Source organism: Haliaeetus leucocephalus, unplaced genomic scaffold (genome assembly GCF_000737465.1).
Source record: "Haliaeetus leucocephalus isolate CR32 unplaced genomic scaffold, Haliaeetus_leucocephalus-4.0 Scaffold751, whole genome shotgun sequence".
NCBI lineage: Eukaryota > Metazoa > Chordata > Aves > Accipitriformes > Accipitridae > Haliaeetus > Haliaeetus leucocephalus.
The window spans coordinates 10004839-10016894 of NW_010973187.1; the positions used below are offsets into that span (position 1 = coordinate 10004839).

Genomic DNA, 12056 nt, shown 5'->3' on the forward strand with positions numbered 1-12056 from the left:
TTATGTATAAATCTTTTATAGTTCTTCTGTTTCTCTGAATAAATTACTTTCACATTGCAAACACAAAATCAAACATTTCTAAACTGTGGTTTATGATAAGCACGCATCATAAAACACTAGCTTCTCCCGTTTCCAGTACAAAAACAGCACTAGTATCAGACACCGGGAGAAGCGTTAATGCATGCACAATACAGGTCTATTGTCATGTTCTTCAACTCTGTAGAAATCCTTTATTGAGACAGCGAAAAGCAGTTCCTGATAAAATAAAACAAAATGGAGGCAAAACAGTGATGTGCCATGAAAAGGCCACAGAAGAAGAGAGTAACAGATTTATGCACAAAAGTCATGAAATTCTTAATGATGGTGTCAGATTTGGGTATCTACGCCCTCAGTATATAGCGTTAGTTGAGATGAAAGGTCTATGTATATAAACTTTAATATCACAGTACAAGGTTTTCCTCCATACACACTCTCTTTTTATAGTATACAACATAATGAGATACTGAAAATGTGCATCAAAATGTACTGAAAAAGTATGTGATGGCTATCAGCTTTCCTATACAAGCAAGGTATTGTCGACTCCATTACCATACTCTTGGCAACTGCTAAATACAAAATAATCAAGTAGCATGTTCTGGACTAGTAAGCTGTAAAACCTGTTGCTATTCACTGTCATGATAAGACTGCAGTATTCTCTCTTCTCCACTTCTGATGGGATACTTTGAAATTGTCTCTTGCTCAACCTAAAATCATATATCCCTTAGCAAGAGCACATTTACTGCATTGACTTTTGCCTTCTACCATTTCCTTTCAAATGCCAATCCAAAAAGTGTGTCAGCACAGGGAGAGTCACATCATCATTCACACAGTCCATTGGTAGTGGTCTTGGGAGGGAAAGTGGGCCGATTGATTTTGTTCCCACAAGAAAAAAGTAAATGACCTATGAAATGTGAAGCTGACCTTTTATTTGTTATCAGTCATCTGGACAAGTAAAAGGGACCACCCTCTTTGTTATGCTTATTGGCCTTTTGTCAACACTACATGCTCCAAATTGGTATTTCCTGAAAGGCTAAATGAATTACAAGTGACCTGCCAAATCATAAAGGAAATCATGGCAGAACCATGAAAAGAATCATCATTCTTGTCAGGGTTTCACTAGACTTTTGGGCAAGTAAGTGTGAGCAGAAATAGCTTAGTCCTGGCAAACCTCTAACTTCTCCAACCCCCTAATATTCAGAAAGAAGCAGCAAGCAAAACCATACCGAGCAGTTGTACCTCTCCACATCCACTCAAATCCTCAGCACTGCCTTGATGCAGTAAAATAGGTATCTCATTCTACATTGCTTTGCACTACTTTCACGTTGGTGTAAGCAGCTTCCAGAGTAAGAATGACATGGCAATACAGAAACCAAGTCCCACTACTTTTCTATTGTGAAAAATGGACATTAACCAACAAGGCATTAAAAATTTCAAAAGAAAAGCCAACGAACAGCTTTGTATATGGCTACAGTTAAACGATAAGCCGTTATTTCTTTTTAAAGCTACCTGAAAATGGATTTAGCAAGATGCTATCTGCTCCTTTCCAAGCTTGCCTCTCCCACAAGCACAGGACAACCGCTCAGGGACAACCAGCTCTCTTATTTCCCCAGGTGTCATGTCACCTTTAGGCACAACAGGCCAGAGGGTCTCAGGGACTGGTCACAACTGATTCCTCCAGACCTGTGTCTACTCACACCTCCTCTAGGGAAATATTACTCACCTTGCACAGCTGTCAACTTTAACACTGAATTTCTCATACAGGGCTTTTTTTTTATTCATGGCACCATGCTATCAAGCCTAACAATGGGCAAAGTGCTGAGGCTAGCTCTCTTGTAGCTTGAATCCAAAGAATCCAAACTATGGCTCTATTTCATACACATTTACCAAGTCCCTCATGCATTAGCTCATGCATTCTTCCAGTAGTTCTCATTTTCTATGATATATATACCATTTAGTTCATTGTTTTAGCCATATGCTAAACACACTTTCAAGCTCTAGTTACTAGCAAACAGCACGTTTTATTCGTGCCATGTATTTTCAAATGTCTATTTCGATGTTTCTTGGTCTGTACATCTTCTACTACAGGTGGTTTGTGTAGACTTCTGTTAGTCCTTTGCTAGTCAAGCCTGTGACTATGCACAGCCTAGTTGATAGTTAATTGTTTTACTGCTTAAACAGCCATATATTCAAGCTTCCAATACTTAAGAGACATGCATGCAGCAGACCTAGTATTTTTCAGACTCATATAACACTGCTTTAGCCTCAAGCAAAGAAAAAATGGATGCTATGACAGGTTCCTTTCAGCCAAATTCTATTAATCCAATAAAATTCTTACTGCAAATAATTTCACTGTTTAATGACTTAAATAATATGATTCTTCTCACTGAACTCAATGAAGCCTATCTAAACAGAAAAAAAAAGTAGGTATTTCAAGAAGTTATTTTCATGTTTTAAAAAAATCATTTTGAAAAGGTTAAAGCAAATTTACACATGTGCTCCTGGCAAAATCTGACCATTTTCATCCTCCCTAAAAAACTGTTTTAAACAAAGTGAAAGGAGGAAGAATAACAAAAAAACCTGGTACTAGGGAAACACAAAGCTGTTGCTGAAAGAAAGCATATAATTTCGTGTCGTCCGTAGTGTAATTTTTTTTCACATAGCTCTGTTTCCAAAAGATGCTGAGCAGCTATAAAATATTTTCACTGATGGCCCACCTTTATTGGTTATCTACCATCTTCACGATCGCGATTACTTCCATGACTCTATATGATCAATTACTTTAAGTAAAAAGCCACTCTAACTCATGACACAAACACATTAAAATTGCAACACTTAATAAGGAAGCAGCTTGAGGAAAATCACAGCACATAACTAAAATGTTCAACATGGTCTTTGGATGTTAGCATTAAAGAGCCAGAATTCCTTGCACCAGAATGAACGCTTTACAGCACAGAATAATGGCACCCGTAAATATGAAGCATGACATGCTGGAAGCATCTGAACAACAGTAATTGCAGCTTCTACTTGAAATTCTTTTGGGGAATTTGATGAGCTCCAGTTTCAGTACCACAATGAAAAATTGATACTTTAAGAATGGACAGGGGAATGGAATAATGAAGTAATGAAAGAAAAGACTTCAGGGGACTTGTTTTTTTCCTTCTTTATTGTGGGCCTGCTCCTCTACAAACAGCAAGTGTCTGCTATAAAATGATAAACCTCTTCAAATCATAACAATTTCAAAGAAATACAAAGTAGAGGGATGGAGGGAGGAAAGGCTATGAAACCTTGCTGGGTTTTTTTCATCACTTTCAAAATGTTCATTGATGTCAGTAATGTCAGGATTTTCCCAAGGAAAACAGTGGAGTTAGTTAGAAAATGTCCTGAATAACACCACTGAAACAGAAGCTATGTTTGTGTTAGCAAAGACTGTGGCACATCAGGAGCAAATCTGGGGAGGAAAGCAGTTATGCTGAGGACCAAATTCCCAAACCAGGTACACTTGGGGCATTTTACTTTGGACTTCATTATAGTTTGGTCCTGTCAACTGAATGCCTGTGAGCAGTTAGAGAATGTTAGTCATGCTCTTGAAGCGCAACTTCCAGTTAATTTTCACCTGGAATAAAATTTGTGTGCACCAAGATCACTCTGCAACATGAATTCAATGTGTACATTCCTGATCTGAACTAAAATGCTAAGCACACCAGAATCTACAGCTAAACTTAGTAAGCTTTTGCAATAATATTTGTATTCCCTTTCTCACAGTCATGAGAATTTCCAAACTATTCCTTCTTCATTTATAAAGAACTTTTTTTTAAACTGAGACCACTGTAAAATAGTTTGCAACATAGAGATTTGATTTTTATGCTCATTTTATCCCTTTATTACTCATTTTCTTAATGATGGCCTTCACTGCAATCATTCCATCAAATCATAAGTAAATCAAAATGCACTCAACTACTGGTAAGAACATGAAAGATCAGAAAGGTTTGTCTCAAGTACCAGAATTGCCGTGTAGTTCTGAGGCACTTGCACAATAGTTGGGGAAGAGGGTGCATTGCCTACTTTGTCAATACATCAAGCACTATGAAAACAATTTTACAACTCATATTCTTAAGACTTATTATCAATCTAAAAGAGAAAGTTCATTTATGTAGGTATGTATATAGATGGGTAATTTGTTCTTTTTTTGGTCTGTATGTATGGAAAATACATTATCCTTAGATTCCTTTCCTTTCTCAATATCCCCCTGGAACTGAGAAGCCTAAAATGGGTGCTGTACTCCAGCTGCAGCCTCACCACTGCTGAGAACATGTGCAAGAGCGATGGAGCTTACGGTATGAGTGGGGTACAGAGCGAGTTTCAAAGCGGTTCCCAGAGTTACAGCTGCGGTGTACCTGGGCATCAGGGCTGTGCCTGCGTGCACATCCAGTGTACTTGGGCCATTAATTCCCTGAGCGGGCCAGGAACTCCTGCACAGAGGAGACCATGGACTGATCTGAGTCAAAGGACTTATTTTATCCAAGGTGAATGACTGAAGCCCAGCCAGCTCCACAGCAAAGTCACTAACTGGTGCAGGAGCTTTCCAAGTGGGAATTTTGGCCAGTCCTGAAGATTGCCCCGGAAGCTTCTGCTGTACCTGGACTGATTTGGACCTTTCACTGCATTGAACAACATCCTTTGGGGTGAATCTGGCCAGACACTCTCCTAGGTGGTTTCTGCTGCAGAATTAACTAAATTGTACATTGATAAGTTATTTTTAAACATTCAGCTGAAACCAGTCCTGCAGGTGAAAGCATGGTCACGTAGGACAGCCTCTTGTACATAAGTAAGACAGTCAGAGGATGTTTTGTGTGTATTTTAAAATAATTTTTAGTGATGGATCACATTTGTACTTAAGTGATCAGGTAGGACACTGGTCAGTTGATATAAGAATTCAGCAGAACAGTGGTCATTACAAAATTATAAAATACCTCTTACAGTTGCTTTTTCAGAGGTATTTCAAATGTAATGCAATTATATGCAGAAAAATAATAAATTACTTTGAATTTTAACTTTCAGTAACAAAAAAAACCACACAAGAAATGTTATTGTTTTCACAGCAGTTTTAAACAGATCACCTAGTTCTTTAAATGTGTGCATATGTGTGTATATGTAAATATCTGTATACACACACAAATATAACTTTACACAGAAGTCTTTTTCAATGATTCATCAATACATCAAATGATTAATTCCAAATACATTTTAGCAGTAACAGAAAAATGTAACATTTACACAGCTCAAATTCATAGTTATACTGGAAATTGTTTAGAAATAAATATTAGTAGTTAGTGGATATAGCTCCACTATTTCTCACTCTCTAACTACTTTTAATAGAAGAGTTTTTCTCTACTCTCGTATTACAAGGGTTTTAGTGAATTAATGTCTTTATTTCTTTTTCATGTGTGTCGAACCACTGCTGTAAACAAATCTGCATGAACATGGGGGGGGGATTTACATAGACATACCTTTTGACACATCACTCTATCAGAGAATAAGGACCTGATTTTTTTGTATTACAATATTAAAAATCCATTTTAATATTTCCCTGTCCTTAACTTAGTCCTTAATCCTGCAAAGTCTTCTGCATAAGAAGCCTCATGTGCCTGCATGAAAACCACAAAAGGTAACAAGAAAAATTAACTTGCACCTTCCCATGTGGAACTGATTACAGAACTACTGATTCAATCTACAATTAATAGAGCAAAGAAGTGCAAGTATGGCAGCATCAGCTTCCCTGCACAAGCTAATAAAAATGGCCAAATTTCTACTCCTCTTATCTGCAGTGCGTATATCTACTCATCAGCTTACCACTGTGTATTTCTTACTCATCCCATACACAATTTCCACTGAAGGCATTAGGAATCCAGTGCAAAGTAGAGCTATGTAGCAGGCATTAGAGATCTGCAATGCAGACTGGAGAATAGATTTTTTGCTACTGTTTCAGTCTGCATTTTCTTATTTGGATACAGATTATTCTGATTAGCAACAGTGTCATCTTGGAGCACAGTTTGAGCTGTGATATACCAGCTTAATGGTGAAAAGGGAAGAGCTCTAATACACTTTAAAAGGACTAGCTGTACAAAGGTGTTAAAGCACATATAAAATTACTTGTGCTATAAAAAAATATCACTAAGGCAATCTCTAACATGCTATTATAAAATTTGTATTTATATTAGAAATTAGAGTGGTGCTCCAAAAAGGCAGAGTAGATTCCCTTTGTATTATAGCTAATAAAGCTTTGCCAGGTAGAAAAGAACCTAAAAACTAGAATTTATTATGATTTTCTTAATTAACCTCTTGAAAAGAAAAAGAACATTCCATGGCCAGGAGGGTCCTTTAAATCAATGAAGGGACTTCAGCATTATCAGCATCTCCCAAATCTAGTAGTGAGGAGAACCCATGGATGATTTTCATGTGAAGAACTTAAGAGCATGAAGAACTTAATCTCAACGTCAGCAAAGTACTAATAAAAAGACTGACATCTTACAAGATTATCAAATTCAGATAATGAAGCAGATAAGATGTGGTACAGGAATGTTGGTTTCTTACGTGAACAGGGGTCTGAGTATCACACACAGTTTCAAGATAATTTGAAGAAATAAATGGGAGGCAAGCTTGGGGAAGAAGGATTGGATGAACATGGCATACATTGGTAGTAAAAAGCAGCTTGCTGAGTTGGAAGGCTGTTGTTCTGGGGTTGTACAACATATTGCAGCACTGAATACTGAATTTTATTGTAAATAATTATTTCTTCTGCAATAACATGTGGGAACCCATGGACTACATTATCTGGCTACAAAACCTGGGAGTACAAAGATCATCTCTGCAGCAACAAATCATCAGTAAAAGTGTGAATCTTCCTGGGAAATTCTGTGTTCTGTGCCTGCTTCCAGCTGGCTGGAGAAGAGCCATTTCCACCCCAAAACCTGTGTTAGCACTGCCTTACGGCCAGGCTGTACAGCCTGCCTCCCCACACGGCCTATTAGCCAGCACAGCACTGCCGCTGACATGGCTACGCACGCTCTGGCTGCCAGACAGCTTCGTGTTCAAGCACAGTGAGCTTGTATTTGCCCACATACATAGTCACAGCCTAAGGAACACCTCAGTCATACGCAAAACTCTCATGTTTCCATCAGCTTTTTACACTTCGGGTGCAAAACAGAATTGCCATGTGTCAAGCATGTGACATGCAATCCGTACTGACGGACTGTATCTTACAGGTGAACACCTGAATGGCTTTTGCAATGCAATTGTCTCACAGCATTTCACCCTCTCAGCAGAGGATTTTGGACATCTAACAAAACAAAAAGAATCAGACTAACAGATATGAGAAACAAGGTAGATGTGAAGCAGTTAAGAAAAAAGAAAAAAAAAAACCAACACTCCAAAACGAGGTGCCAATGCTTGCAGAGGGTGAGCTGAGAGCAGAGTTTGGCCTTCAGGTGTACAGCATTTTTAATGCTTACAAGCATTATCAGTCTTGAGAAGTGATGCCTGGTTTAGTGAGGGTATTTTATCCATTCCTGATGTTAGATAGAAACTCAGCAGTTTTTCTGGTTAGTACACTAGAGTACAGAGGTAGGAAAAAAAAAAAAAAGAAAAGAAGTATCCTGCCAGAAACCTGCACCTCAAAGCAAGATAACCACTCTGCTAACAAATTACTCCACTGGAATCTCACCATATGTCGCTTGCACTGTACCTGTTGATATTTAGGCTTCAGGCAGCAGCAGAGAAGATTTAGAGACTCTTAATGCTGCAGCAGAGGTGTATAACTTTTTTTAAAGATCGTATCTAAGAAGCTGACCATCAAGCAAACTGCCGGCAACATAAGCTCACCTTCATGCAGTGTGGTCAACTCTCTTAGCAAGCCAGAGCCCCGAGACTGAAATATTACTGAGGGAGGAATGATAAAACTTGAAGGATATTACAATTTTTTTCTTTCTCTCTAGAACCTGTGCCAATGTTTTACCTGTCACGGGAGAATAACTGTGAACATCACCCTCTACTCATTTAGTATTGTCTTTCTGGCATCAATTCCAAAGGGCTTGTAGATCAACCAGCTCAGAAACCAGCAGCTTCTTTATCGGTGAAGAGTGACATCACGACTCTCTAATATTGGCCCTGCCAATATCCCAAAACCTGTGACCTGAGAAATCACTTCCAGAGGTAAAGGGACATTCAGATTATAATGCTGCTCACTCCTTAGTCTGCTTATTGAGAGAATCGTGCTATGCACCCCGGGTCTACTGGCATCCATTCTGGTATGGGACTGATGGAGTTAATGCAGACTTCCAGTTATCACTACTGCTGGGTGGAATCAAGCAGGGATTTAGCACAAGGACTTACAGGATTGTGGTTCCCAGGGAGAATACACCTCCATGCCATATGACACAGCCAAATCTTCCATCCTCATCACATTCAGAAGAGTAACATGCTCTCTACTGTATTTAGGGAATCGCTCTAAACTTTTCTGCTTTCAACCAGTGACATACAGGAATTTTTCTACAAGTGACAAATCAGTTTGCTTGGGAAAATGCCATAAAAAATCATTAACACATTGTAAAAAACATGCAATATCTGGACACTAATTTCTTGAAAGCCCTTGCACAGAGACATTTCTGATAGTAAGTTTGGTTTTAAAATTTATTTCAAGCCCTTCATATACAAATAATATTTATTTGTTAAAGATCATGAAGAATTATGAAAAATAGAATGTCTTAGCTTTAAATAACATTAAAAAAATACTGATATGTTTTAAAATCTTAGACTTTCTTCAAAAAGTTTCTGTCAATTCCTTTTCAGCCTTGTTGCTTTTTTTATTTATCCTCCATGGTTATGGTCTACTATATGCAATGTAAAGTAAAACATATCAATTTTAAGAGCAGTTTAATATTTTTGAGAAGTTTTACAGAAAGGGCCTTTTCCTATTTATCATTTTTAAATATGTGTCTGTTCACCTTCAAATGTCATCTTGGACTGACAGTTCTTGTTTAGTTTTTTTTCTTTTTCTTTTTCTTCTGGTTTTTTTTTCACTAAGGAAAGAAACCTGAAAAATGAATTGGGAGGGATAGTTGAAGAGATCTAGACAAATAAAGAAATTCTTCCAAAATTCTTTGGACAACAAAGTAATTTTTTCAGTTTACTATTACACAGCAGTTTAACTACTCTGCTGGTTGCTACAAAAGATATCTGATTTCATTACATTACCAGGAAATAAAAGACATTGCTTCTGCTTATTTACACTCTATAATTCCACATCATGATATGGAAATTATTCATCTTTCTGGCTGGAAAGGTTTCAGTCTTTACTATGATTTCTAACTCCCAGAATTAACTTTGTTTTCTTAGGGAGTCTAACACATAAAGCTTTATGTCTTCTGCATTTAATGCATTCCTCGTATAGAGCCCTATGGTCAAAGTCAAGACACATTCACAAGCTAGCTCCTTCTGAATCCCACGATACTGCAAACTTGTATCGCCTTTCAGAAAAGGGCATATCTAAGAAGCTCCTGTAAGACTGAGCCATAGACAAAAGAAAACCTGCTAATAAAATACAGACAGAAACAAAAGAGGGGATAAATAGGGGCATTCTGGTGCTCAGGCTCTGACAGTTTGAAGAACAATCAGGAAAGATTATTGGCCTCTTTCAGCCTCTTCAACACAAGACTGGCCTGAAAAACTGTTCTTATCTAAAGAAGATGAATGGAAATAAAATGCCTACTCCATGTGGCTAATCACTCCTCTCTTTATCCTTTGAGTCTGAGTCCTTACTAAATTCGGTCCTTCAACTGGTCAGGAAATTCTCTAATGATATGTAATCCCAGAGCTGGAGGAGAGGTCATGTGCTGACTGTAGAAATTACTGTGTGAGGTGTCACATTAACCAGAAGGTCTAAATAGGTGATCACACTAATAATCTATGGTCTAGGTCACCACACTACCTGCCACAAGTCTTAACAGCCTTTATCATTTTTCCAGGGAAGGAGAAAAGTAAGGATTATGAACTCTAGGGCATATATCTCCTGCACAGAGAGTCTACTTTGCCACATTTCATCATCACACCATAAATATATCATGAATTAATTTCATCCTATCCTCCAAGAAAGTTATTGAAGGGTCGTTGTGATGATAGTATAGTCTCTGTTACGATATATATGCAGCACAAATCTTCACCTACAACTGACTCTTATCCTGTTGAGCTCACACAAAAGACATGGCACAAGCAGAAAATAGTCACCAGCACACTAAGTATGTTACTGTTGTTATCATTATTGTTTTGTGACAAAGTCACACTCATGGACCATGAGCCATACTGCCACGCTCTGCCTGCAGTCATGCCATCTTTGTGCTGTGGCCAGAGTGTCCCATCTCACAAATAACTTACAAAATACAAACCCAAATACAGGTGGATAAGACAGTTCTAGAAAATAGCAGGGCAATACTGCTCCATGTACCAGGCAAACCTCTCAGCACATCACCTCACTAACCACTGTCAAGTTTGCTGATGAATCAGAGCAAATGAGAAGGCTAAAGACAAACCTGAAGAGGAAAAAGAAACACTGGCTATTAAGACATTTACAGAGAGAACCTATCTCAAGAATATGGACAACAGAGGAGAAAACACTGTTGGAAATTGTAAAAGGTGGCTGATGGCAATTACCATCATGGACTAAACAGAAATAGAAACTATCTTTCCAGTAGAACAAACTAGCAAAGGTGGAAGGACCATCTGTAACGTTTTGTTTGAATATGGATAAAATAACAGAGTTTTAAATTTTTAGTTTTTCCTCCCTTCTACAAATATTCCTTTGAATTTAAGCTTTGCCTGAGCACAGTCCAAATAAAAGCAAAGTCAAAACTCCAGTATTTGGCCCTCAGCAGAGTGCTGTGGCCAGAGAAGAGCAAAAAGCAATCTACTAACCTTTGAGGGCTTTTGTTATTAAACTGCAATAACACTCCTACAGCTACGAAACGTTGATGCTTCCTAACAGTGTAAGGGTCTAAACTATCTCCTGAGAACAAGGGGTAGGGGTTCAGCTGTAGTCCTAAAGAAAACAGGCAAGGGACCATTGTCCGGCTATGACAGCAAGTGTCAACAAAGACTGCATCCATGTACCTTGATTCTCTTGCTCTTCCCAAAGTAGGGACCAATTCCAAAAGTGGGGACCACTTCCAGCACGTTCACTGAGAGCAGAACATTTATTTTGCTGATCTCAGAAGTAAGCTCGAGCATCATCTGGGAGTTAGCTTGCACCAGGGCTATGCCTGGCATCACTTAAACAGCATAAATGATGACAGGCCAGTTCAGAAGCCCACGTTTTGGATCCATTCTATTTATTCATTCACTTTAAGTCCATTCTGATTGACTGATCCCTTGCATATTTGTAATAGCCCAATACAAAGGACAAGGAAAAGGTTTTGTTTATTTGTTTGTTACATTCTGTGAAATGCTTTAGGAACCTTGTAATAATCCTTTTCTTCCCCAGCCCACTCTTATAGGCTGGAAAGGACAACAAAATAGTCCCCATCACCTCTCTGCACATAGAAGAGTCTTAGTGACCTGAGGATTCAAGGCCTCATCACTCCGTTCAAGAAAAGCAGAAGTAGATAATGTGCGATAGATACAAACACAAGCAAAGCCTTGGTTGAGCAGTACAGACAGGTAGAATGCTTTTACCTGGTCTGCTGATGATATCATGTGGAGCTGGCATTTTAACAAGGCACCTGTCCAGAGTTCTCAAGATGCATTACCAGAGATGACCAGAAACTATTCTGTACTTGGCAGATTTGGGATTAGTAAAATATTGATGTAATAATAAAGGTGATGATGGTTGCTGGAATTTATTTTGCATAATATGTAAGTCTTTACAAATTGCTCTTGCCAGTGGTTGTCTACTCCACTCTCTAGTCACTCTTGTGATCTAAAACCTTTTTGTAAATACTTACATTTCTCCTCCCTCCCTCCTCCTTAGTTTA

At 38.3% G+C, this 12056-nt stretch overlaps 1 protein-coding gene across 3 annotated transcripts in view; it reads right to left on the reverse strand.

Moving 5' to 3' along the window:
• The window catches only part of CACNA2D1 (calcium channel, voltage-dependent, alpha 2/delta subunit 1), a 421901-nt gene that overhangs the window by 383085 nt on the left and 26760 nt on the right, over positions 1–12056 (reverse strand). The gene's annotated exons all lie outside the window — the stretch shown is intronic.